General features: G+C 44.9%; 1 protein-coding gene and 1 non-coding gene across 4 annotated transcripts in view; one reads left to right on the top strand and one right to left on the bottom strand.

The window, feature by feature from the left end:
* Positions 1–27453, bottom strand: part of FARP1 (FERM, ARH/RhoGEF and pleckstrin domain protein 1) — a 304622-nt gene that overhangs the window by 120408 nt on the left and 156761 nt on the right. The window lies entirely within an intron of this gene.
* TRNAG-GCC (transfer RNA glycine (anticodon GCC)) lies at positions 22940–23010 on the top strand. Its single transcript has one exon. It is a non-coding gene; the product is annotated as a tRNA-Gly (tRNA).

Here is a 27453-nt window from a genome sequence, read left to right as displayed (position 1 = left end):
CAAGTGCCAAGCACCAGGGCCAGTGTTCAGCAGAGACTCAGTAAATCATAGTCAACCATTAACCTTCATTTTTAGTGGAAACCTTTCCCAAGTTATTTCCAACTTTTGGGAGCTATGCAAACTCCCTCTAGAGCATGTTTATGCCTCACAACACATTCACCACTACAAAACAAAATTCTCCTTTGCCCTTATATTCCAGTTATCTGATTTTTTCAATATACATATTGTTGCCTGGGTCTTTGTTGCTGCGGGTGAGCTTTCTCTAGTCGTGGCAAGCCAGGGAATACTCTATAGTTGCAATGCACGGCGGGCTTCTCATTGTAGTGGCTTGTCTTGTTGCAAAGCACAGGCTCCAGGGCACAGGCTTAGTTGCCCCACAGCATGTGGGATCTTCCCAGACCAAGGATTGAACACGTGTCCCTTGCACTGTCTGGTGGATTCTTTATCACTGGACCACCAGGGAAACCCTCCAGCTATCTTCTGATGAGGGGCTGGAGAATCCATATCCATTGATATTAGAAGATTGATGTATAAACTAGGAAAATACTAAAAAGCAAAAAAAGACAAAAACAAAAAAACACTCCAAAACTGTATGTGTTCACTGTTGTTAACAATCCTTTTCTGCCAGCAAGCTGCCAGAGTAAGACAAAATATGAGCACACAGGCCCTAGACTTCAGCAAAAGAAACTTACAAATACATATACAAAATTACAGAAAGCACATCTCAAAATACTAACATCTATCAGAAGGACTGAAAGTCTGAATAAGATGCATTTTCTCTTTAGGTATCAGACAACAAGCTCCTTGAGTGTACCACAGTGCTGACACACAAGATTTTCACACAGATTCTTTAAGTTCTTCCAAACTTCAATAGAAAGGAATGCTGATCACCAGCCTAGATGTAATTAAGGCACTAATTCCAGTATAGCAATGATTCCAAAGGGACCCTGAAGATCAGGTTCACCTGGAGACATCCAACCGTTCACATTCTCTATTCCCAGGCCTCCCCAGAGAGTCACACGAAAATGAAGAGTTTGGAGATGGAATCTGCCCTCTCCCCTACCGCAGGATTCTAATGAACACACACCTCACACGCATTTGTGGCACTCACAAACCTGGAAACCATTCAGCTTACCCTTTTACGGCATTCTTCTCAAATTCACCAGTTTGAATACCTTGCTGAATTTTTTTTTCATGACAATTCCTTCCATTTCCCTGCTGCTACTGACTGCTGTCACTTCTGGTTACCATCTGACTCATTAAATACATAAATAATTACTAAATAGCTTCTCAAGTCCATTCTATTAGAAACAATTAATTGACTAAATTAGATGTTGTCACTCCTCTGTTCAAAACTCAGAGTAAAACCAGAGTCCTGACAATGCAAAACAAGGTCCCAGGGGGCAGTCCCACCCGGCGCAACCACGCCGCCCCAGCACCGGGGCAGTTCCACACCGCGCAACCACGCGGCCCCAGCACCGGGGCAGTTCCACCCCGGGCAACCACGCCGCCCCAGCACCGGGGCAGTTCCACCCCGAGCCACCACGCCGCCCCAGCACAGGGGCAGTTCCACCCCGGGCAACCACGCCGCCCCAGCACCGGGGCAGTTCCACCCCGCGCAACCACGCCGCCCCAGCACCGGGGCAGTTCCACCCCGCGCAACCACGCCGCCCCAGCATAGGGGCAGTTCCACCCCGAGCCACCACGCCGCCCCAGCACCGGGGCAGTTCCACCCTGCGCCACCATGCCGCCCCAGCATAGAGGCAGTCCACCCGGCGCCACCTTGCCGCACCAGCACCCATGTGCATGCATGCTATCACTTCAGTCGTCTCTGACTCTTTGCGACTGTACGGACTGTAGCCCGCCAGGTTCCTCTGTCCATGGGATTCTCCAGGCAACAATACTGGAGTGGGTTGCCATGGCCTTCTCCAGGGGATCTTCCCGACCCAGGGATCAAATCGGTGTCTCTTTCATCTACATGCATTGGCAGGCGGGTTCTTTACCACTAGTGCCACCTGGAAGGTCAAATCCAGCTTCTCTCCCCCTTGTTCACTGGCCTCCAGCCACTCTGGGCACACCAGGAAAACAGCAGCCGCAGGGCCTTTGCACTGGCTGCTCCCTCTGCCTGACAGGCTCTCTCCCTAGAAATCTACATGGATAATTCTCTTACCTCTTGGGAATCTGCACAAACGTTAGCTCCCCAATAGGGCAGACCCTGAGCACCTAAGTTTAAAACTGCAATTTACCCCCACACCTCCAACCTCTTATTCTGGCCTATTTCTTTCATTTTTCACTTTCAGTTATCATTCTCTAGCACCCAACACAATGTATCTCTTCATAATATCTCTTGTATTTATCTTTTGGCTGCTTCTCAGCATGTGGGATCTTAGTTCCCAGACCAGAGATGGAACCCCTGCCCCCTGCAGTGGAAGCTCGGAGCCCTCACCACTGGACTGCCTGGGAATTCCCCATCATGTTCCTTATACGATACACGGCAATCTCTCTGAAAGGACACACGTTCTACCAGAACATGCATCTTCATCTGTTTTGTTCACTAAAAACAGCATGAAACACAGAAGGTGCTTGTCAAGAACTGCTGAATGGATGAATGAATGAGATCATTTTAGAACCGCAATTTTGACAGAGAGACTGTAATAGCACAGTCCTTAGCAAAAACAACTCTAAAATGGGGGTCTGGATTCTAAAGTCAGTTGGAGGATATATTCTGATTTCAAGAAATTGTTGTTCCAAGAGTTGACATCTTCCAAAAAAACATACGTGGAAACCATTCAGGAAGGGCCAACCTTACGGGAAATGTTAGAAGGAAAACAAGAAAATGAAAGAGCACATTCTGTTGATCAGGAAATACGTCAAAGTGGGCATGATACATGACAAACAGTCACACGGCAGTCGCACAGGCACAGAAACACCTACAGGAAGAAACGCTGTGCACCGCACAGTGAAACTGGCACATCACAGACAGCAATCGGCCAGGGGCCTCTCTGAATACACTGAATGAGTGAGTACAAGTGAAGCCACGATAAACCTAGACAGCAAATTAAAAAGCAAAGCCATCTCTTTGCCGACAAAGGTCCATCTATTCAAAGCTATAATTCTTCCCGTAGTCATTTTCGGATGTAAGAGTTGGACCATAAAGAAGGCTGAGCACCTAAGAATTGCTGCTTTCAAATCGTGATGCTGGAGAAGACTCTCAAGAGTCCCTTGAACAGCAAGGAGACCAAACCCATCAATCCTAAAGGAACTCAACCCTGAATATTCATTGGAAGGATTGATGCTGAAGGTGAAGCTCAGCTGCGGCCACAAGATGCGAAGAGCCGACTCATGAGAAAAGACCCTGATGCTGGAAAAGACTGAAGGCTGAACGAGAAGGGCAGCAGAGGATGAGATGGTTAGGTAGCACCACCGATGCAACGGACATGAGTTTGAGCAAACTCTGCGACATGGCGCAAGATAGGGAAGGACATGTGTGCTGCCGTCCAAGGGGTGGCAGAGTCGGACACAACTTAGTGACTGAACGAGAACCAACAAGTGAAAGAGAAGGAGGGCTTGCATTCTTTTAATGCTGTTCAGAGACCAGACAAACATGCTGGCAACTCCTGATGCAGTACTCCTAGGGAACCTGGAATTCCGGTTTTCTTCTGAACTGGTTCACTAACTTCTTGTCAAGAGTATTTCAAAATTTGGTACAGAGAAAGATGCCCTGCGTTTAGTGCATTCTTTGTTAATTCACACTGGCTCTCAGCTTTTGGCTTGTTGCAAGCCCCCTGTGACAATACCTTATTTGGAAGTATGGGGTTGGCTAAAAAGTTTTTTAGGGTTTTTCTGTAACGTCTTATGGAAAACCCTGAACATACTTTTTGGCCAACCCCAAAGGACATCCAAGCAATCCTCATTTTAGTGATCCTTCATTTTTCTGTACCATCACAGCTGTTCAGAGTGAGTGGTGCGAAAATAAAAGGCAAATAGATGTAAGGTCTATAATTAAAAGCACAGGTAGAGATTACTTCTTTTAGACGGAATCCTGCCCAATTCTAATTTAGTATTGTGAGCAGCCTATGGTCTTCCCAATGTAATCATCGAGAGAAAGGCCATATTGGAAACATGTACAGACATTTCTGAAAAACAAAAACAACAAGAACTGTTCGCTACAGTTTAAAAACATTCGAAACATTCACCTGCAATGGGGACAGACAAGAAGGGATGTGCAAACTGAAAACTCAGTGAGTTTCCCTTAATCTGAGGTTATTCAGGATGACAGCATTCTATCAATGCTGTGGACTCGTTAAATGCATTGTGTCCATATTTGCAAATTATTACATTAGTGCTAAAGCCAAATTAAACTAGAATACTGGAGGTCAATAAGCATGTTTCTGAGAATCTGTCATCTGTTGAAAATTAAATACACACTGATAAGAAGAAATAGAGTTCACAGGTTTGCCTAGAAACTGAATAGTTAGACTCATTCTCACTGAGAAAGACAGAAAAAAAAGGTCTAGTTTTTAAAGGTTGGATCAGTCTTTCGCCGCCTAATTTCTTCGTTCACTATGCAAGATGACTTTAACATATTTTAAACAGTGATGCCAAAAGAAATGCTAATTAGAGCTCCCTACACTCATGGGTACATGCTGGTTCTATTTTACGAAGCCTCTGTGAAAATTACGGATGGTTCTCTTTCCCTTACAGGCATGATGAGCCCAAATTGCACAGAAGCAAGAGAGAAGATTCAGAAATGAATATTTAGGAAAGAAAGCAGAGAACACATTCATAGAAACAGAAAGCAGAACAGTGGTTATCAGAGGGGAGGGGGATAAAGATCCAGATTTGCAAGTTGAGAAAGTTCTGAAAAGGAGTTTTACAGCATTGTGAATATACTTAATGCTTCCTAGGTGACAATCTCCATGCAATGCAGAAGATGTGGGTTCGATCCCTGGGTCGGGAAGATCCCCTGGAGAAGGAAAGGCTACCCACTCCAGTATTCTTGATCACGTACGAGAATCCCATGGACAGAGAAGCCCAGTGGGCTACAGTTCATGGGTGGTAAAGAGTCACATTTAGGACATGACTGAGTACACAACCTCACACGCTGACACACACACCAGATTATATACTTAAAAATGGGTAAAATGGACCATTTTATATGTTTTTAACCACAGTTTGAAAACAGAAAAGAAAGCAAGGAAGACTAAATCTCCAAGTTTGAGCCTGTGAAAATGAATCTTTCCTTCCTTAAGGATACTATAGGCCAGGCTGGTTTATTAATTGCACGGAACACAAGCAGAAAGCAGAAATAAAAGGCTAAAGGCAGGTGACACACCGGCATTTGAATGTTCTCCGGCGTGTTTATTCATTACCAAGCAGAGGGAGCCATTTGTGTCTTTATGTTTGATTTTCATTCATTTTTCAAAGCAGTCATCTACTGACGGATTGCCCGATGGAAAAATTTCAAAGGCATTTATTATATCATTAACAGCTCCATCTCAAGCCCAACGTGCATCCAAGCCTGTCAGACAAACCTGTGAAGAGCAGCGATAAAACAAGCTTTGTTTTCTCAACTGAAACGCCCGGTGGCTCTTTCAGGGTATTAGGAACAAAGCAGAGCTTTCAGACTCAGTGGTTCCAGCTTTTACTTTTTTAAACACACAAGACATTAACTCTAACCAACACACTACGTTGACACACTACGTGTTAGTGCGCTGGCGTAACACACTACGTCATGCCAACTCCCCAGCTACACTTTCTTCTTGTCGGACGGCTCTAGTAAGACCAAACTGGAAATGCTACAAACAGTAAGATATACATCCTTGAAGGATCTTCTAAGCATGTGTTCAAGAAGGTAAACCTCTCCGATTTGTCAAATGACATTTGACACGTGTAATGTTGAATTTAGGGAACCTGATTTTGCCTTCCCAGGTACGACAGCAAGATAGGTAAGCCTAGCATTTTCCCTGGATCTCAGCTTGTAACCCTCCACCTAGAAGTCTGCAACAGTTCACGGATAAAGAAGCTGGCAGAGCGCCGATAAGACTGTTTACTCCAAAATGACCAGTCTAACCTGAATTTAATCAGCAAGCCAGTGAGGCAAGCAGGAGTTTTCACTTTTAGAAACATGGTATGGTTACCCAAATACCACTAAGAACAGTACATAAGAGAGAGAGAGAGCAAGAGGAGCAAAGATCAATGGTTTTATTAATCAGATTGATAAGCTAAGTATAAAGATGGATCTAATAATATTGTGAATATATATATCTATTTCTAGAAGTACTGCCTCAGTACTTATGGGAAGACAGCTGTTGAAATATAGGAAATAATTTCTCCCAGAACATCAAATGCATAAACTCAACCTGCCTGGTGCAAAAAATCAAATGTACGTGTCCTCCCCAAATCAGTAAGTGAAAAGTGAAAGTGTTAGTTGCTCAGTTGTGTCTGATTCTGCGACTCCATGGACGTAGCCCACCAGGCTCCTCTGTCCACAGGATTTCCCAGGCAAGAATACTGGAATGGGTTGCCATTTCTCTAACCCAGGCATCCCGCATTGCAGGCAGATTCTTTAGTGTCTGAGCCACCGTGGAAGCCCACTCAAAAGCCATACATTGAAACCTAAGCCCCACTGTGATGGTATGGGGAGGTGGAGCCTTCATGAGTGGGATTAGTGCCCTTTTACAGAAGGTCCCCTAACCCTAAATTTAATGTTCTCTTGTCCCTTCCTCTGTGTGAGGACAGAGGGAGAAGAAGGCAACCGTCTATGAGCCAAGACTGGGTTCTCACCAGACACTAAATCTGCCAGCACCTTGATTTTGGATCTCTGGAACAGAGAGAACTCAATTTCTTTTGTTTATAAGCCACTCAGTTTATGATTTCTGTTACAGTAGCAGCCCAAACTAAGACCCTTGGGGGCTATATCCAAAACAATTTTACATTTGAAAGAAGAAAGTTGGGAGAGAAACTTTACTCGTATTATCTGAAATACATCTGCTTCCTGCAGACAGGTGTCATGAGTATGGAAAGATTCATGAAGAGAGGTAAGGGACACCAAGATTTAGCAGGCAGCAGAAACAGGAGCTGGCCAAGAAAATTTAACGTTAGCAACATTAACAACACATCGCTCTCCACTTCCTAAAAACAGAAGCAGGAAAGCAAACCCTGGACCATTCCAATGACAAATACTGTGGACGCAGTTGAGTCCAAACTCAAGAGCAGCCAACCCCGAGGCTGATAACAGAGACGCACTCTGCCGGTTCAGCCAGAGAAACTGGACAGGGCTGCGGCTCAAAGAATGAGGGAAAGGAAAAAATATTATAGAAAAGGAGACTTTAAGCTTAAAGAGAATGAGTATTCCAAAGTAAAAGCATTCAACTGCATAACAGTTTATCTTGGAAAGCAATGAGCTGTCACCTCCAACAGGGTTTAAAGATATATGAGATCAGAGGGAAGATGGGGGCTTCAGGAAGAAGGTTACAACTATAAGACATCACATGGGGCAGGATATTCTCTATCTAGATAAGTTCAGGTACCATCAGATGTGAAGACACTGAGATCTAGTGGGAAAACAAAGTCACTTGAAGCAACGTGGTACAAGAAACTCAGAAGGCATGAAGCCGACCTGTTAATTAATGGTGACCTGCATGTGTGTGTGGGAATGTGCGCACGTGCCCACAAACGATTTGCACAACCAAACTTACAAATGGCCTGGCGCTCTCTATCTTGAGTAAATATTTATCTCGTAGGAGACAGCTGGTTTCCTACTGTGCCGATTCGTCCCCTCAGCATCCAGAACTCAAGATCTTTCCACACTCCTTCCACACATCATCCCCCACCACCACTAAATAAAAAATGTTACCGTTACTATGTAAAAGGACATGAGGCTTGCCACTTTGTGAGGGGGGAAGAAAAGTTCCACTAAAGCTTAGTGAAGTCTAAGAAGGGACAGAATTGAAAACATATGACAGTAAAGAGACCTCTGGAAAAAAAAAAAAGATCTAAAGATTAGTAGGATTAGTAATAAAAGGACTGAAGGAGGAGGAGGCCCACAGTTTGGGCTTTCCCATAAATTGGATCCAATTTTTGGCCCCGAGGGGAAAGAGGAGACTATCAAATGAATTATGTTTATGGAGAGACTAAATCCCTTCGATGTTTCCCAGCTGAAAGAATAAAGTACTGTGATTCATCACAGTCATTTTGGTCACCACCCCAAAGAGGTCACTAAATTCTAGTAGGATGAACCCCTCTAAGGCACTTCACCTGATATTAAGGGCTTCGGATGCTCACAAACATACTTCAGCTTTGCAGGATGAAAAAAGTTCTAGGGTTTGGCTGCACAACAATGTGAACGCACTGAAATTCAAAGGGGTCAATTTTGTGTTACATATACTTTACCACAATTAAAGACATTTTGAAAAGTGTATTAGTGTGAGAAAGACAGACAATACTAAATGTTGGTGAGGATGTGGAACGGACAGAACTCCTGGGAAACGAAGCAGGTACCACTCCTTTGGGAAACTGCTAGACAGTTTCTAAGTGGAACACAGGCAGAGACCCAACATTTTCATAAACATGCATCAGAAATCGGTATATACATTCAGCAAAAGACACTGCAACAGGCCCAAGTAAGAAACAAGCCATCATCAATAGAATAAATTGCGGTGTTCATTCCAGTAATCAGAATGAACACACTGCGGCCAGAGTGACACCAGGCACGAATCTTCCAAACATAAGGCCCAATGAAAGAATTCACACAAACGGACACGTGCTGTTGGCCCTCTGAATTCACGGGTTTCACTTCTGCCAGTTCAACCAACACTGGATATGGGGAGCTGACTGTCTTCCGCCACTTTATATAAGGGACGTGACCATCCATGGATTTTAGTATCTAGAGGAGGGGATCCTGAAACCAATCCCCTGTGGATAACAAAGGATGACTGTAATGGATGCCACCGATTACAAAGCCCCTTGCCATACTAATCGACGGTGTTACAAATCAGGATAGTGGCTACCCAGGGGAGAAGCAATGATCCGGAGAGACTTGGGGTGGGTTTGAACATCTATTGTTTGGTGTGGGTGAAGGACGCTCGAGTTGTCTACCTTGTGATCTGGGCATGCTTCTGTATGAAATGCATTTAAAAGTTTTTACTATTATCACTTGCTAGAGCTCATTTATTTTTATGATTGACCTAATTCTATGCTCCTAAAATCTGACAAACATCTAAATCCTGGGTTCTTACTCCTCCAGCTGGGTTTCTGCCACATTAACGTTCAATGGTTCTGAACAGCAACCCACCACAAGGGCCCCACACACTGCCTGCTCGAGGAATGTCGTCTGGACAGCCCCAAGAATGCTGGTTCTGTCCTGTCCACAGCTTCTCCCTGCTGCCTTCTGTGGGTTTCTGCCAGGATCCCTCCCAGGCCTGGAAAGAAAAAGTCACCAGCCAGGGAAGTCCTGTTCACCCTGGGCTGTATTATGGAAACTTGATTTCCCAGAAGAGGAGCTCTAAAGTGTGGATAAAAGGGTGTAAGGACCACTCCCCAGCGCTGACCTTCTACCAAGGCATGTGTTCCTTGGCGAGCAAAAATAATAAAAATCATATGCGTCAAGGATTTCTAGGACAAACGGAAAACACAGGACTGGCAGAGCTGCTGTAATGTGCTAAAGGAAACCCTGTAACATCATGAGGTTTCAAGAGGGTGTCGTTTATTATTCCATAATAATAATGGCTATGCCATAGCCAGCAATTCTTTTTTTCATTTTCACAAATGTTCCTTCTAAGTTATTTGCCAACCAGGCTGGGAAAGCTTCATTGGCTCTCAATGGTTCACAACAAAGTGTCCAGAATTGCTTTACCAGTATCCATTTCACTTTCTCTACCCAGTTTGGCTAAGAAACTTCAATTACATGTTAACGTCTCAACAAACAGAACCCCAGGAGGCCCTGCATGATCAGTAGGAAGGCAGCCAAGAGTCACGGAAACCAGCAGGTGGGAGAGTCTGTCTTGGATGGTGACAGAAACATAGACCCTGACGACCTTCAGAATGGGGTCCAGCCCACTGCGACCTGATGCTTCCAAGGGTCTTACTGGCCCAAAGCCTTGAAAAAGGAAAGCAGTGAGGGAAGAGAATGGTTGTGAAAGAACAGGTCATGGAAGATGGTCAAAATACACAGCAGGTTTGGTCAACATGCTTTGACCACAAAAAATAGACCAGTGAGGTCTTCATATTTTTTCTGATGGTAGTAAACTATTTTCTTTTGAAGGCATTAGAAAAAGAGCTCTCTAAAAGTAACATATCAAAAGTAGACTCTTTCCAGAAAATGTCAAATCACTGTTACATCAAACTATTCAGACTCCACAGATGAATCATGAATTTCAGCTTGGTAACAATTTGCAGACAGTTATAAATTAAATGTGAAAACTCCGAACACCCAGGTTATCCACTACAAAATAAATCTTACATAAGGAGCAGTAAGAACTGTGCTTTCCTTGTCTGTGCTGCCAAAATACACAGGCTGGTTCAAATGTAACAAGACTTCCTCCTGAAAATGGGATTTCCTTCAAGAAAGGCTAGGCAATACAGTCTGAAAGCAACTTGACCCTTTATTCTTTCCAAGCCACAAATTATAACAAAGAAAACTACGAGTCACCTGCAACTGAGAAAACATCTTTGCAACCAAGACTATATCAAAATTCAAATTTATAGATGAAATAAAGCTTACTGGAACCCTTAGATCACAGACCTCAAGAGCAAACTTTTCCAGTACACTGAACATATTAATCAAGTGCTACAACTCTGACTTATATGAAATTCTTTAGACACAGTTCATCTGTGATGCAGCTCAGAAGGTATATTAGTTATAAGTACAAAGGCGACTAAATTCTCTTCTGATTCTTGAGTATTTAATCGTTTTGGAAATTAAGCAAAAATAAACAAATGGGACCTAACCAAACTTATAAGCTTTTGCACAGCAAAGGAAATCATAAACAAAAGGACAACCTGCATACTGGGAGAAAATATTTGCAAACGATGTGACCAATAATGGCTTAATTTCCAAAATGTACAGACAGTTGATACAACTTAATATCAAAAAAGACAACCCAATCAAAAAATGGGCAGAAGACTTAAATACACGTTTCTCCAAAAAAGAAACACAGATGGCCAACAGGGACATGAAAAGATGCTCCACGTCGCCAATTACAAGAGAAATGCAAATCAAACTACAATGAGGCACCACCTGACATGGGTCAAATGACCATTGTTTAGAAGTCTACAAATAATAAATGCTGGAGAGGATGTTGAGAAAAGGTAACCCTTCTCTACTGTTGGTGGGAATGTAAATTGGTACAGACACTACAGAGAACATTCTGGAGGTTCCTTAAAAGACTAAAAACAGTTATCATATGATCCAGCAGTCCTGCTCCGGGACAGATGCCTGGAAAACATGAAAACTCTAATTCAAAAAGACACACGCACTCCAATGTTCCTAACAGCATCACTTAACAATAGCCAAGACATGGAAGCTATCTAAATGTTTACCAACAGGTGAATGGATAAAGATGTGCTACACATACACAATCAAGTATTATTCAGCCATAAAAAGAATGAAACATTGCCATTTGCAGCAATATGGATGGACCTAGATTTAACATACTAAATGAAGTCAGACAAATATTATATATCACTCATATATGGAATCTAAAAAATAATACAAGTCACTTATTTACCAAGCAGAAACAGACTCACAGACATAGAAAACAAAGAGTTATCAAAGGGGAAAGGGGACAGGGAAGGATAAATTAGGGATATGAGATTAATAGGTAACACACAGCTATATGTAAAATAGATTAAAAAGGATTTATTCTACAGCACAGGGAACTATATTCAATATCTTTTAATAGCCTACAAAGAAAAGAGTCTGAAGCTGTATACCTGAAATGAACACAATATTATAAGCCAACTACAGTCAACTAAAATATATATATAGAGAGAGAGAGAGTACTGCGCTAGGTACAAAATATCAACCAGCCTACTTTCTTGGCTTATATGAATTAAATATAATAATGAATTCAGAACAATGAATAAATTATAGACAATACCAAAAAAAGAAAAAGAAAAATTAATGCTATGAATTTGCAAAAAAAAAAAAAAACAAAAACAGAAAAAGGGATGAGAACAGTGACTGCATTTTTTCAAAGGTCATTGTTGGAGGAGTTCTGACTGAATGACTGCTTTAGGACAATTCTGTTTACAATTCAAATTCCAACAAATACTGAAGTTTATCTAACGGTCTAAGGTGTCACTGGGACACCAAGGGAGCAAGTTGAATCTGCTCATTCTTATCTGACTTAAGAACCCACCTGAACAGCCCATTAGGCACTGACTGTGCCATCAGCTGCTGGGATAAATTAGGGATATGAATCCCAGTTCTCCCTTCCATTTCATCCTCATCTTCTAAAGATGATCCTAAAAATTCAGCCTCACAAAACTTAGGATGGGTACAGGTAGCCAGTAAATTGAGCAAAACTATAAGCAGACAAGCCAAAACAAGCCGGCAAGAGGGGCACCTCCAGATCATTCGGAGGGGAGAGGGTTGGGTGCAGAGACAGAGGGCGGGCGGCCAATCAGAGAGCCTTTTTGGGGAATTTGGAACTGCAGCTGAGAACATGACCTTGCCTCTCTCCTGGGGGCAGGGCTGTGACTCTGGGCTCATGTCCCAGGGTGGGCATCTTCCACCTTCCACGAGGCCTGGCGAAGCTGGGAATGCAGGTCAGCAGTTAGAAGAAAGAAGGCAAGCCCACGAGGGAGAGAGACGGTGTCTGAGCCCCAGACCAGGTTCAGGTAACATCAGAGTCCTCAACTGCACTCCCAACCTGGTGTCTGAGATGCCCTTGGAGCCTGAGAATCTATTTCCATTTTCTACTTAAGTTCTCTGTTTACAGGAACTCAGAAATGATGATTTCTGCCCTCTGAACAATCTGGAGATCCCTTGCTGCCTGGATTTTGTCTGATTATAGTTTTGCCCAATTTGCTGGCTACCCGTATCCAGCCTAAGTTTTGCAATTCAGTAATTCTCTTTTGTTGATGTAATTCAGAAATACATTTTTAGTCTTTTTTCCCAACTGACTTCCAGAAAAGAATGTCTTTTTCAGTGAATATAGGTATCCAGATTTCAAAAATAAAGGTGAGGCTTGTATCTGTTATTAAAAATATTCTACCATATTTTTGCCCTGGAGGGTCCTATGACAAGTGAAATAAGACAGGCAGAGAAAGACAAATACGGCACAGTATCACTTATACACGGAATCTTTAAAAAAAAAAAAAAAGTCAAAGTCATAGAAAGAGGCTCTACTGCAGGTTTATATATAAATTTATGGTAGGAAAATAGAGAAATAATGAAGACTGTAAGCTTATTCTTGGTTTACCATCATGGGTTGCAGTTTTCTCTTCCTAGTATATGGGGCTTCCCTGGTGGGAGACCAGGGTTTGATCCCTAGGTTGGGCAGATTGCTTGGAGAAGGGAATGGCAACCCACTCCAGTATTCTGGCCTGGAAAATTCCATGGACAGAGGAGCTTGGTGGGCTACAGTCCATGGGATCGCAAAGAGTTGGACACAACTGAGTGACAAACACTTCCTAGTATTTACTGTTTAAAAACTAAACTCCAAAGGGTGTACTATAAATACGTCTGAAAACATATGTATCCTAAATATTACACAGATGCACAAATGAAGCAACCACACACACACACACACTTTCCATATGCAAAAGCCACCAGAGGCTTAGACAAGCCATGGCAACCCCATCACCCACTACCTGGGACTGAAGGCAAGGCAGGGACTCTAGAGGAACACAGCAGATGGCAAAAGAAATGGAAGAAAAGGTGGGCTGCTTAGTAGGGGAGCTGCTGCAGCCTGGGTACCACTCCAGGTCCCCCCCCCCCAGCTCACCTCACCACCCAGGAGCACGCAACACCAGGCAGGGAACGTGGCAAGAAGCCCAGGAAAGCAACAGCCACCTTCAACTGTTAGATGCTAGGGAGACACAGGGGGATCTGGCTACCTCCCAGTCTCTCTTCTCCCTGATTACACGGCTTATGGATAAAATTGTGTGTCCCTGCAAAATTCCTGTATGTTGAAGCCCCAAATCCCCATGTGGCTAAGTTTGAGGTAAGCAAGTCATTATGGTTCAGTGAGCTCAGAAGGGTGGAGCTCTGGTCTAAGAGGATTAGTGTCCTTGTAAGAGAAGCCACCAGAAAGCTCTCTCTCCCTCTCCCCGTCTGCAAGTCAGGAAGAGAGACCTCACCAGGAACTGAATCAGCTAGCACTCTGATCTTGTACTTCCCAGTCTCCATAATAGTAAGAAGACACATTTTCATTGTCTAAGCCACCCAGCTCGTGGCATTTCCTTATGGCAGCTGGAGCTGATCAAGACAGCCACTTATCCCCAAAGATGGAGGGGATAAACGGGCAATTTCATCTTTACCGTCGTTGGAAAACAGGTAGACAGAAACAAAACAATCACCTTCATAGTGGAAAGGGGCCTTAGGGAAATCTTGTCTCAAGAATAAGACTTCCATTTCCAAATATATTTATAGAGTAGATGTCTCCATTTCTAAGCAACAGCACAGACCGTTCGAGGTGGGGTTTCACTAAAAATTTCTCTCGACCTCAAGATTTCCTTTACGCTTGTGTATGTTGTGTTAGTCTGCAGTCATGTGCAGCTCTTTGCATTGTGGTGGGCTGCAGCTCACCAGGCTCCTCTGTCCATGGGATTCTCCAGGCAAGAATACTGGGGTGGGTTGCCATTTCCGTGTCATTTCGACCCAGGGATCGAACCCATGTCTTCTACATTGTAGGCAGATGTTTTACCATTTGAGCCACGAAGGAAGCCCTTTGTACTGAACTTTGGTCAAAACAAGAAAGCATCTTTCCCAGATGCATTCAGGACAGGGAGTGGGAGCTGGCAGAAGCTTCCTGCATCCAGTACAGATGAGAATCGAGGGGAAGCCCAACACTTACCCTCAGAGTTTCTGACGCAAAAACTTAACATTGGGGGATATTTAGAATCAGCCTTGGTTTACCAATCTACCAAGAACAGGTTACAAAAAAGGATGAAAAGAACACCTATTTGATTCCCACTGGTTACTTCTAAGCAGGTCTTGACTCTTTACAATGAATCTCCTAATCACACATGTTCAAACATCAGGCCTCATTTGATCTCTGCCTACATCACATCACTGGCCACCCAAATGCCACTTTAAGGAGCAAGACCCATTTCACTTAAATTTCCCGATAATATAATCATTGGAAAAAATTATAAACAGACTTGAGATGTAGTCTTTTGGCATCAGCTTGTTACGAATGGAACTTTATAGCTCTGTTCACAGACGGCTTTGGCAATGAAGCCAGCTGTCACTCAAAGGTGTCCCAGTGGGGAAAGAAGGAGGAGGGGGTGCGCCTGGCTTGGGAGGCCCTGAAATGAGAGGAAGGTGACTGCAAATGCGGGGCTGCTCGGAGCTGGCTGCACCCTCTGGGTTGATGGTCTCATGGGTGTGGGGTAGAGACATGACTTAGCAACTGAGCACACACTCAGAAGTTCACAATCAGCAGGGGCTGATAACAAGGCGCTACGGGTGGGTGTCAGTGCCCGTCAGTGGTGGTACAGCTGCTCTTCCAGGACGCCCATGTGCTTCAGAAGCAGGACAATAGCCAGAGGCCAGGCAGGGGCTGTAGGGTGTGGGGCAGAGGGTCCCAGCCCAAGGCGGGACAGCCCTCTCTGCTGAGAGAATCCAACGGACAGGAAGAAAACTGCATACAAACGGGACCAAGACAAAAATGTCCAAGGGTGGCCACTGGATACAGGGATACCAACCTCATCCCAGGCCCAGCACAGTCCCAGGGGTAGGACCAGAAGGAAGAAGTGGACACGATTCTGATGCTCCGGCCTTGGTCCCGGAACAGAGCCAAGGCTGCAAGAAGGAGCTGAGCTGGTGAACTTGGGGGTGGTGTGGGGCTGCTGTCTCTGCCCGGAGAGGTCACCTTCCCCAAATCCATCCCACCCAAGGGGAGCGCTTCCTATCCCGACAATTGTGTGGGCAGCCAAGCACCTTCCTAAGATTCAGACTGACAACAAATCCTGAATTAGAAGAGAACCCAGCCAACACTGACAGAGACGGGCATTCAATCCCTGCCAGCGGAGTCCATATCATCCACCCGAAACCACCTCCTCTCACGGGCTCCCCCGCACTCCCTGGCCCCATTACATAAGATCGCATTTATTTTTATAGTTGAAAAGAATTGACTGCACTACCCGTAGGAGGGATAGGCCTGAATTTGCTAAGCATCTGAAACTATCTCAGATTATTAATGGTAATGAGGTGCTGAAAAACAAAGCTTTAAGAGCTATTTTATTTGAGGATAATAATTATGACTCAGACTTGAAACCAAGATCTGCCCAGCATTTTGTATTCCCCGATAGCTCAACAGCTGCTCAGAAAGCCATCAGTGAATTCTCCTCAAGATGGTGACTCAAACCTTAAGAACAACCTTTACATTGTAACTTCCCTGTAACATCACGAGGGGAAAGCAGGAGAAGCACAGACGTGTATCACTGGCTGGTACCACTGCCTGCATTGACCGTGATCTCCCAAAAGCAGCCTGACTCTCCTACAGCACACAGTCCTTTGATATAAGGCTGTGTATTTCCTAGTAGCTCAGTTGGAAAAGAATCTGCCTGCAATGCAGGAGACCCGGGTTTGATCCCTGGGTCAGGAAGATCCCCTGGAGAAGGGAATGGCAACCCACTCCAGCACCCTTGCCTGGAGAATTCCATGGAGAGAGGACCTGGAGGGCTATACATGTGATCACAGAGTCAGACATGACTGTGTGACTAACTTTCCTTTTTATCCTCATATTCATGCCCTGAAACTTCCTCTGGATGGGGAAATGGAAGGGCACAGGTAAGTTACTTGAATTTTGATGTTCACTGGCTTCAGTCAGATAAGCACTTGACAATACTCGGCCATATTAATAGAACATCTTTGCTTAAAACATTTCATCCTTAATTTGCTATCAATTGTCATTGTGCAACCATCTGCAAAGGCCCAAAGAGGCGTGAGCAGAGCCCCAGCGGCTCTCCACTCCCCTTTGTCCATCTGCCACTGGGCCCCTGGCCACTCTCTCCCCACATCACCCTGGTCCCCTTCTGGAATCCTCGCTCCAAATCTGCAAACCATCTGCTGCCTTCAATCTGAGGCTCCAGGAAACAAGAAGTTTTCTCTCAATGACACATCAACACAGCATGTGAAGATGGTCTGCTGGGCTCTCTTCCCTAACCTGATCAACCTCCTTCCCCAGTGGCCAGGTTGCCCCAGGAAAGGGTACCCTGTATTTGAGATTTCCTTACAGCAGGTAGTGCAGCCACATCAAATGACACAGGAATCCACCAGAGGCTTTTCCCTCTCTTTTTTGAGCCATCTCCAATTGCAAAATTAACAACAGTACTTTGAAGAATATAATAAGTACCACTTAGCACCGTCCCTTACAGTCTAGTATTTGATTTTTAGGTTGCCTGATGTGAAGAAACGAAAAACTAGTATTTATTGAGCACCCACTGAACGATGCAAATTGTACCAGACGTGGGCAGACCCCGTTTCACTGCACTTTGCCTTATCGTGCCTTGCAGATATCATGTTGGTTTGGTGTCGTCATTGTTGCTGTTGTTTTTAGCAATTTAACGTCTGTGGAAACTGCGTCAAACAAGGCTATGGGCACCACTTGCTCGCTTCATGCCTCTGTGTTACACTTCGGTAACTCCTGAAATATTTCAAACCCTCCACCAGCCAAGAAAATTGCAGTTCACTAAAGGCTCAGAAGGTTGTTAGCAATTTTTAGCAATAAAGTCCTCTTTTAAAGAAAAAAAAAAAACACATTTTTTGATGTGGATCATTTTTTCTTAAGTCTTTATTGAATTTCTTACAATACTGCTTCTGTTTTGGTTTTCTGGCCCCAAGGCATGTAGGATCTTAGCTCCCAGGGATCAAACCCACACCCCTTGTCCTGGAAAGCAAAGTCTTAACCACTGGGCCACCAGGGAAGATCTTATAAAGTCCTCTTAAATTATATATATTTCAAGATATGATGCTATTGCACACTCAGACTACAGTATAAATATGACTTTTACATGCACCGGGAAACCAGGACCATTCCTGTGACTCGCCTTATAGCAATATTTGCTTTACTGCAGCAGTCTGCAACCAAACCCTAAGCATCATCAAGGTCTGTACCTTATATACCTGACCTTGTGTATCCTAACATTACACCAAAAGGTAGGAATTATTTGCGGGAAATTTTAATTATTATTAGGTCATGTTGGAAGTACTACGAAAAATCACTGGCTTGGAAGTGTTTCTAAAAATTAAAGCAATACATTTTGGTGCCCAGCAGAGCACCAGATGTACCGCAGACTCTTGAGAAAATGCTCATGCCTTCTACTTTCTTAGCGGGGCTGTTTCACAGCGGCCTCCACACTGCACATGGAGGACAACAGCCAAGTTCAACCCCAAGTGTACTCACCCCTCCCTGGTCTGAACCAACTCCTCGTGCACACGGACCTTCCCACCCGACAGGGCAGTGGACCCAGCCTAGCCCATCACACACGCGGACACTGTGCTGGGGGAGGTCTTGGGACAAACAGGAGAAGGAGTCACCAGCATGTGACCCTCCAAGTCCAGTCTCTGTTTAGACCCTGACGACTCTCACAGTAGTTCTTCCTGACATGTACATCCTTCCCTAAAAGTGAAATATAATAGGGCCTCTGGTCTGGGGGGGGAGGTGGGCGGGTGTAAGTGGCCCTCACAGGCAGGCTGATGGGGTCTTCGCCTTTCTCCCCTTCCCGGTGCTGTGTGAGGCTCTTTCTTCCACATTTCTCGTCCGAAGGCTACTTTTCCCTTCGTCACAGAACACGTGTAGACTGACGCAGCAGCCTGTGAGGGTTGTAAAGGCGGAGGTAAGTGCCCGCAGCAGTCTGATGTGGGAGGTATGTATCAGCTTCCTATGGCTGTTGTGACAAGGTACCAGAAACTGGGCGGCCCCAAACAAAAACTTTATTCTGTCACAATGCAGGCGGCCGGAAGTCTGAGATCAAGGTGTGGGCAGGGCTGGTTCCAACCGGAGGCTCAGAGAGAGAATCTGGTTCTGGCTTCGCTTCCTGCCTTCTGGGGTGTCCAGCCATCCCTGGAGCTCCTCGGCTTGGAGACAAATCACTCCAGCCTCTGCTCCGTCTTCACCTGGCTCTCGGTTGAGTCTCTCTCCTCCTCTCGTCAGGACACTAGTCATACCTGATCAAGGACCTACCCGACTCCAGTCTGACCTCATCAGAGCCCATATCTTAATTACATCTGCAAAGACCCTTTTTCCAAACAAGGTCACATTCACAAGCACTTAAGGGTTAGGACGCCAACAGGCCGCTTGATGAGGGGCACAATTCAACCTCGCTTTCTGAACAGCCCATGAAAAATTCCACCCATTCCTCTTCTTGCCCTATTTATCCAAATTTTGCCTGCAATCAAGTCAGAAAGAACAACATAAATATATGAAGGCAGCTGGTGACACTGGCTGAGACAAAAGGCAGAAAGAGCCCAGTCTGGCAGGTCAGACCCTAGAGTAACCCAACAATAGCATTCAACTCTGTTCTGTGTCAAAATTCACTCTCACTCTTATGCCAGAGATGCTTCCTTTATTTTCTGAGTTTTCTTCTTATAAATAATGTCCCCAGCCTCCACATCTTCCTAAAACAAGGCAAAACACTCAACCCTGCCCTGGCTGGGAGTCACTGAACTATTCCATTGAGTTATGTGAACCTCTTTTCAAGTGGGGGAGGAAAAAAAGCATTCCAAAATGTCTTCACACATCATCAAAATTAGAACCAAAATGCTAGAAGAAATCTACCTTTTCTCCATCTCTAATCTTTATAATTTGGAGAGCAAACAAGAACCTTGGCAATGTAGCAAAGACCATCTTAAAAAGAGAGGTGAATTCGCAAGCAAGGCAAACAACATCATTACAAAAGGCCAGTCCTGCTCATCAAAATTTAGTTTTTAAAGTACAAGTTCTTTCTGGGAGCTGAGAGTTATATATAAAATTTCTCTTAGAAAGAAAAGATTTTTTTTTAGGTCGAAAAGGGTTACCTACCAAAACACTAGAATTGCATTTAAAGAGCTATCATTTTACCAACACACACACATACACCTGATTTACCAACTGTCACTTTTCCTTCTCTTTGTTGGCTGAAGGCTTCCCTGATAGTTCAGTTGCTAAAGAATCCGTCTGCAATGAGGAGACCCTGGTTCAATTCCTGGGTCGGGAAGATCCGCTGGAGAAGGGATAGGCTACCCACTCCACTATTCTTGGGCTTCCCCTGTGGCTCAGCTGGTAAAGAATCCACCTGCAATGTGGGAGAGACCTGGGTTTGATCCCTGGAGAAGGGAAAGGCTACCCACTCCAGTCTTCTGGCCTGGAGAATTTCATGGGGGTTGCAAAGAGTTGGACACGACTGAGCGACTTTCACTTTTCGCTTTGAGCTGGCTGAAAAAAGGTTTAAGAGAGCTTGTCATGAAACTAAATGACACTAAACATTTTAAAGGTCAAAATTCATAAAGTCAACGGGGGTGGTGGGGTTGGGGGGCTTCTGATCAGCTGGTGCTTTGCCAATCACATTCCTTCTGGAGTGAGAAAACCCGAGATAAAATTCCATTCAGCTGCTCCTTGGCCGTGACGTTGATACAGCATTCATCTTTCTGGGCTCCAGTTTCTTTGTCTGTAAAACGAGGATCATACAACCTCCCCTGCAGGGTGTGAAAGGGTGAAACTCTCACATGTAAAAAGTGTATTGAGGGGCACCAGGCCTACAGCGGAAGCTCAGCATCCAGCGTTGATGCTGTTGCTGATGGGTGAGTGGTATTGTTTCTGCTGTAACTACAGCTATCACTGATAATACTACCAGATCGTAAGGCCAGTCTCCTGCTAAACTTCCTACCTGCCCCTTCCAGACCTTCCACGGGCCTCTAAATGTGGCACCCTCTTATTCTCAGAACCCTGACAATTTCTGGGAATGCAGGTCCTTGCCCTTTAACCTCTCCTTCTCAGGTGATTGAGAAGAGGGATGGGCTGACCGCTGACCCCAAAGATGCCTCTGACTCCTTTGCAAGAGGGGTGAGCAGGAAGAAGAATAAATAAAGGTTTTTCTCAAATGCAAAATTTAAGACAAAATCTCAACAATCTCAATGAATAATTCGAGTGTAGTTAAATACCACGTGCCGTGCTAGCTGCTCCGTCGTGTCCGACTCTTTGCAGTCCTTTGAACTGCAGCCCGCCAGGCTCCTCTGTCCATAGGATTTCTCAGGCAAGAACACTGGAGTGGGTTCCCATTTCCTCCTCCAGGGAACCTTCCCGACCCAGGGGTTGAACCTGCATCTCCTATGTTTCCTGCATTGCAGGAGGATTCTTTACCCACTGAGCCATCTGGGAAGCCCCACTTAAATACTATATATATATCAATCACTTTGCTGTACACCAGAAACTAACAACATTGTAAATCAACTATACGTCAGTAAAAAATTTTAATACTTTATTTCTTGGGGAGATAAAGTTATTGCTTAAAACAAATCTATGTGATGACCCACTTTGCCACCACCTGTTCAGCTGCTGGTTACAGACAGCCCTTGCAGGTAACATTTCTTCCCATCACCCCAAATCTACAGTTTTCCCACTTCTGGCTCATATCCACCGCACTTTCAAATCTCAGGTTATAACGTCCACGATGAAGAAGCTTATGCGTTTGTAATTTTTAAATTCCTCTTTCCCCACATTTTCACTCTGTCAAGATCAGATGCACATTTTTGATCAATGACCAATCACATCACATCTTGCGGTTTCTAGGTGGTGGGTCACTGCCCACAGTGCCCGCAGACAGCAAAGCCTATGACAGTGTGACCTCCTCGTCTCCCCATGATAAATCCATACAACGTTTCACAAAAATGGGTCACATCAAAAGGGACTGACACACAGGAAAGTAGAGGCAAGAAGTGAACATAAAAGATGATGCAAAGTGAAGCAAAACGTGAAGGAACATACAAGATGTCAAAGAAATAGCTGGAACTAGTTGAAATAACATTCAACACAAGAATGCTGATGCTGCCACCACATATGAGACTCTAAAAAGGGGCAGCCAGAGATATCTACGGGCATAAATGAAGAAAGTGGTTGTGATGAAAAGGATGAAGCTGTCCCAGGAGGAGAGGCTGGAGAGAAGCTTCACGTGAAAGAAATTCTCAGAGATACATCTTGACGTCGAAAGCGCAAAGGATAAAGTGCTGGAAGCTGATCCAAACATTAAGAAAGGAATATGACAGCGGACGAAGGCAGAGCAAAGATGCTCACGCGGCGTCGTGTACTAATGACAGGACAAGGAGGCGGCAAGCACTGTTCAAACCTCTCTCATTCGTTTGAAAATTCTCACCTCATCCGTTTGAAAATGTAAATTATGGCATACTAAATATGTATGAGTGTTTGCTGTTTTCTTCATTTCCCTCTTCATTTATAACGAACAGCAATAATGTTTTTCATGTATTGATGCCAACTTTCAGAGGTCACAGAACAACTGTAATTTTAAATTCTGGCTCTGCCACTAACTGTGTGACTTGGGCCAAGTTACTTAATAAATTCGACCATTATAAGTGTCTTAACTCAACGATTTTTAGTAAATGTAGGTGGTGATACTACTATTACCACAATTCAGTTCTAGACCGTTTCCATCTCCCCTAAACATTTCCCTCAGCCGGTTTGTAAGTGGTTCCTGCTCCTGGCCCCGGACAACCATTTGCCTTCTGCCTCCATAAACTCACTTCAAGATGTAGTCATTTGGACCTGGCCTGGCTTCCCAGGTGGCTCAGTGGTAAAGGATCTGCCTGCCAAGCAGGAGACCTGGGTTCAATCCCTAGGGTGGGAAGGCCCCCTGAAGAAAGAAATGGCAACCTGCTTCAGTGTCCTTGCCTGGAGAACCCCATGGACAGAGGAGCCTGGCGGGCTACAGTCCACGGCGTCGCAGTGACTCAAACACGACTTGGCGACTATGTGCGCATGCATCCCTCACTTAGCATAGTGCTGTCTGAGGTTCACACATGTTGCGATGTCCCTTCAAGGGAAATTTTATTGCGATTTCCTTTACAGTCTAGAGCCTGCTACCCAGAGAGCAAGTCCAAGAAAAACTGTACCGAGTCAACTGGTCATCTCCAGAACCTCGAGCAAATACCCCAGGGGCACCCCAGCGCATCCTGGTTCCATGATCTCCCCCCACCAGGACTCCGGGGCCTCTTGGATCATTTATTCAGGCAGGCGTTATCACTTGCCTTCCTCTCCATCACCCTTGATTTCAAAGCACCCACAGCTGCAGATCAATACCTACCAGGCTACTCAGCTTGCTAATTTACTGGAGAGAAAGGATATATCCCATAACTCAGAACTAATGGCTGTATTTTCACCCTAATGAGATATGGAAGAAGTTCTTCCTTACTCTTCATCTTACCTTTTCTCTTGTCTGGCAAACAGGGGGAAAAGATGGTGTTTGCCTGACTATGCCTCTCAAGGATAGGTCTGGTAAACTAGATCCGCCTGTGGTTGGAAGAGGAGGCTTAGGGAAAGCAAAAGTGGCCATCTTTGGTGATTCGTGGCTGCAATGGTTACAAAAAGGCGGCGGGCGAGGGGGGAATGGGCAGGGTGAACGCATAAAGTAGGGAGTACAGGACTGAATGTGAGATACAAATTAATTCTTTGCTAGAGGCAAAATGACAAGCATCCAGAAAAAAGACACGCATCAGTTAGCACTGGGTACTCACAGGAGACTCTACAGAAGAGGATGAATGAATTTCTTTAAGTGCACTCCCCGTGTTTTTCTGGAGGCGTGACTACAGCTTTCCATCCAGGAGCAGAGTCACAGTTAACTGGCTGGGCCCTGCTTTTGTGTCAGAAAAAAAAAAGTGGGGCAGCAAAACCCAAAGCATGGAGAATTCCTTTCTGCTTGCTGGTTCTCAGCAGGGTCCACAGAGGATCTAGAGAGGGGTCAACACGGAGGTATGTCTACAATAAGTTTTCCTTACACAGAATCTGGCTTCCTAAGGGCAAAGAATGTTTGTCTGTGAATGTTCGTGGCTAGAGCCAGGCTGATCTGTTTTATCTGTGAAATCCGGTCACCCTAATTAACCAGGTTGCCCTGAGCAACCTCGTAGCCCTGGCCCAGGCTTGTGCTCAAAAGGGCAGTTTTCAGTTTCTGCTTTTTAAAGAGGTCTGAGCCATATGCCGCTGAGCCCATGTGCACTTGAATAAACAACGAAAACATTTGGTCCTTGAGCAGGTTAAGCGTTCCTGCGTGTGTTTTCCATGTACCACCATTTCTTGGCTTGTTTCCACCCCCTCCCCTGCCCCCCAAAAAGAACCCTGCCAAAACATTTCTACCATCACGTTAATTTACTTTGTTGAAGCGCCTCTTCTTCAGGCGTTAGCCCCTAGGAAGATTAAATGATACACTATAGTCTAGAAAACGCTAAGCTTTGAATAATCCAAGTCCCAGGAATGTACTGGAAATATGGAAGAGTAAACAAAGACATGTTGAGAAATTACTGCCAGGAAAACTCTAAATGAGAGAAGAAAACGAGCCACACATTTTTAACGTGGCTTAGAAAGCTGACACCTGTGTCCGTGGTAACTGCAGATTTCTCACACTTGGCAGCACACAATGGAAGCTCTGTGTCCTTGAACTGAGCCCATCAGACTTATCCCAGAAGCAAGCTCCTCCATCGCTTCACCTAGAAAACCTGCAGATGGCACGTGATCAATGGAAGCGGAGCACGAGCCAGAGAAACTGCAATCCAACAGGAGAGCGGAGCCTTGAGACAGGAAGGCAGGAGCCGAACCGGTGCACACCCTGGCTTCCTCCACGTGGGAGTGCCCCGACCTTCACACGACTGACACTTCAGATGGATAATGCTTTGCTGCAGTGGGGGGTCTTGTGTATTGTGGGCTGACTGGCAGTCTCCCTGGCCAGTGCCCACTAGATGCCATTAGGAGACAAGAGAACAGTCTTCAGACGTTCCCAAGTGGCCCCCAGTCGAGGACCACTGGGCGAGACCAACTATAGAATCATCATTTTCAGGGTTGGAGGGATCTGGGAGACCACCAGGGCCAAGGCCTTACTGTTTAGGAGGAGCTGATGGAGTCTGAGTTAAGGAGTTAAAGGGGCTAAGTCCTGGACTTCCTGGTGGCCCAGTGATTAAGGCTCCATGCTTCCAGTGGGTTTGATCCCTTGATGGGAGGTTCAGCACGCCATATGCAGTGTGGCTAAAAAAACTCTTTCTAATTTAAGAAGTTAAAAATAAAGGGGGCTGAGCCCCTACTCCATGGCAGCACAGAAACCAGACACCAGGGTACCTGAGCAGACCACCATTTTTGCAGAAGCCTTTTTCCCATGAAATGACTGAATATAAAGTGCATCATACATCTTCAAAACCACCGCTGGGTAAAATAAAATAGTATTAACAATGCCAGTCTGTCCTTCCCTATTTTACAGAAGAAAAAGTACAGAGGAAACAAGGAGAGGTGGCCCCGTGGGGACACCCCAGCTGCTGAGATGGTGGATTGGATGAGGCCAACAATCAAGAGAGCCCTGTCAGAGCACAAAAATAGCACGTATTAAAGCCGTTTTGTATACCTTTCTAAAATTACTTTGATGTAGTACAAAATTTCAATCCACTCCAAGAAGTGAACGCATACACATTCTAGATGCATTGTAGGCAGATGCTTGGACAAAAGGGGTCCCAACCACCCGCCATCCTTTCACCACTGTTCAAAGAACAGACTACTAGAAATAAGGGAATGGGGTGGTTTGGATAGTTACCACCACCTAGCCACAGGGCACACGCATGCCACCACGGCCCAGGACCTAAAGAATATGTTTCCAGCAATTGCCAAGTGACTTACGGTAAAGCCTGCAGCCATCACCAAACCAGGACGCCAGCAACTGCTAACCCGAGACCTATTTCCTCCTTGCCTAAACAAATCATCTGAATCAGGATATAGGGCTCTCAGGCATAGGTGTGGGCGAAGTCTCAGTCTGGTGGCATTCTTGCCATGCCCTGGGGACCTAGAGGGAGTTGATCAATGAGTTCTTTAGAAGATTATCTGGGAAAATACCAGTGACTATTGAAAGGTGAGCTCAGAAGAAGAGAGGGGATGTTCAAAGCTCCTGGAGTATTTTAGTCCCAATTGATTAGCACATTTTAGTCCCAAATGAAGCATCAGATAATCCGCGAAGCAGAACAGCAGCAAAGACGCTATGTAAAACTATTTCAAACCATTTAAAAATAAGAAAGAGCCAGAATCAGATGCATGGATGACTAAAGCAGGAATGATTTCAGGACACGTTTTTTGGTACAAGCAGTCATGGTTTACAGCCACATTGCTCCATCAAGCAACTTTTTGTTACTATTTTTTTCCATTGAAACTCTCAGATAGAATGATTAAAGAATTACATTTCTTGTTAAGGCTGCTCCTAGAAAAGGACAGGAGGGAGGGACTTCTGTGTAGCGTTCTTATAATTTGTGAACTTTGGTTTCCAAGTGGATTATTGGAGTTAAGACTTTAGTGTAATTCTTTTGGGTGGGACCAGATCTTTATAATTTTCCCTCCTGTAGTAATTATACTGTCCTCTCAAGGGCATAATCTACACCCAACACTCAAGGCTCCTGAGTTTTCTGTAGAAGAGGCAAGGAGAGAAATTGTGAGAACACAAAATCCTGCCTTCAACAGGCAGCCCCGACACTTTCATCCACTTCACCTGTTGGGATCTAGCTTCCGAACGGAGCTGGTCAGGGCACGCTTCTAGGTCTTTTAACCAGTAACAGGCTCATTGTCGAGGCATAGCAGAGATGGTATAAAGAGAAGAGGCTGCTTTTAGCAAAGCTCCAATACTTTGGCCACTCGATGCGAGGAGCCAACTCATTAGAAAAGACCCAGATGCTGGGAAAGATTGAAGGCAGGAGAAGGGGACGACAGAGGATGAGATGGTTGGATGGCATCACTGACTCAACGGACATGAGTTTGAGCAAGCTCCAGGAGATGGTGAAGGACAGGGCAGCCTGGCGTGCTGCAGTCAATGGGGTCAAAAAGAGGCGGACATGAACAACAACAATAATATTAATAAGATGTCCAGTGCAAGGAAAAATGGACACCAAAATTTTATAATAGTGGTCAACTATGCATTGTTGGGCTTCCCTGGTGGTTCAGACAGTAAAGAATCCGCCTGCGATGCAGGAGACCCAGGTTTGATCCCTGGGTTGGGAAGACTCCCCCGGAGAAGAGAATGGCAACTCACTCCAGTATTCTTGCCTGGAGAATCCCA

This window comes from Budorcas taxicolor, chromosome 12 (genome assembly GCF_023091745.1).
Source record: "Budorcas taxicolor isolate Tak-1 chromosome 12, Takin1.1, whole genome shotgun sequence".
NCBI classification, from domain to species: Eukaryota; Metazoa; Chordata; class Mammalia; order Artiodactyla; family Bovidae; genus Budorcas; species Budorcas taxicolor.
This window is presented reverse-complemented; position numbering and strand designations above follow the sequence as displayed.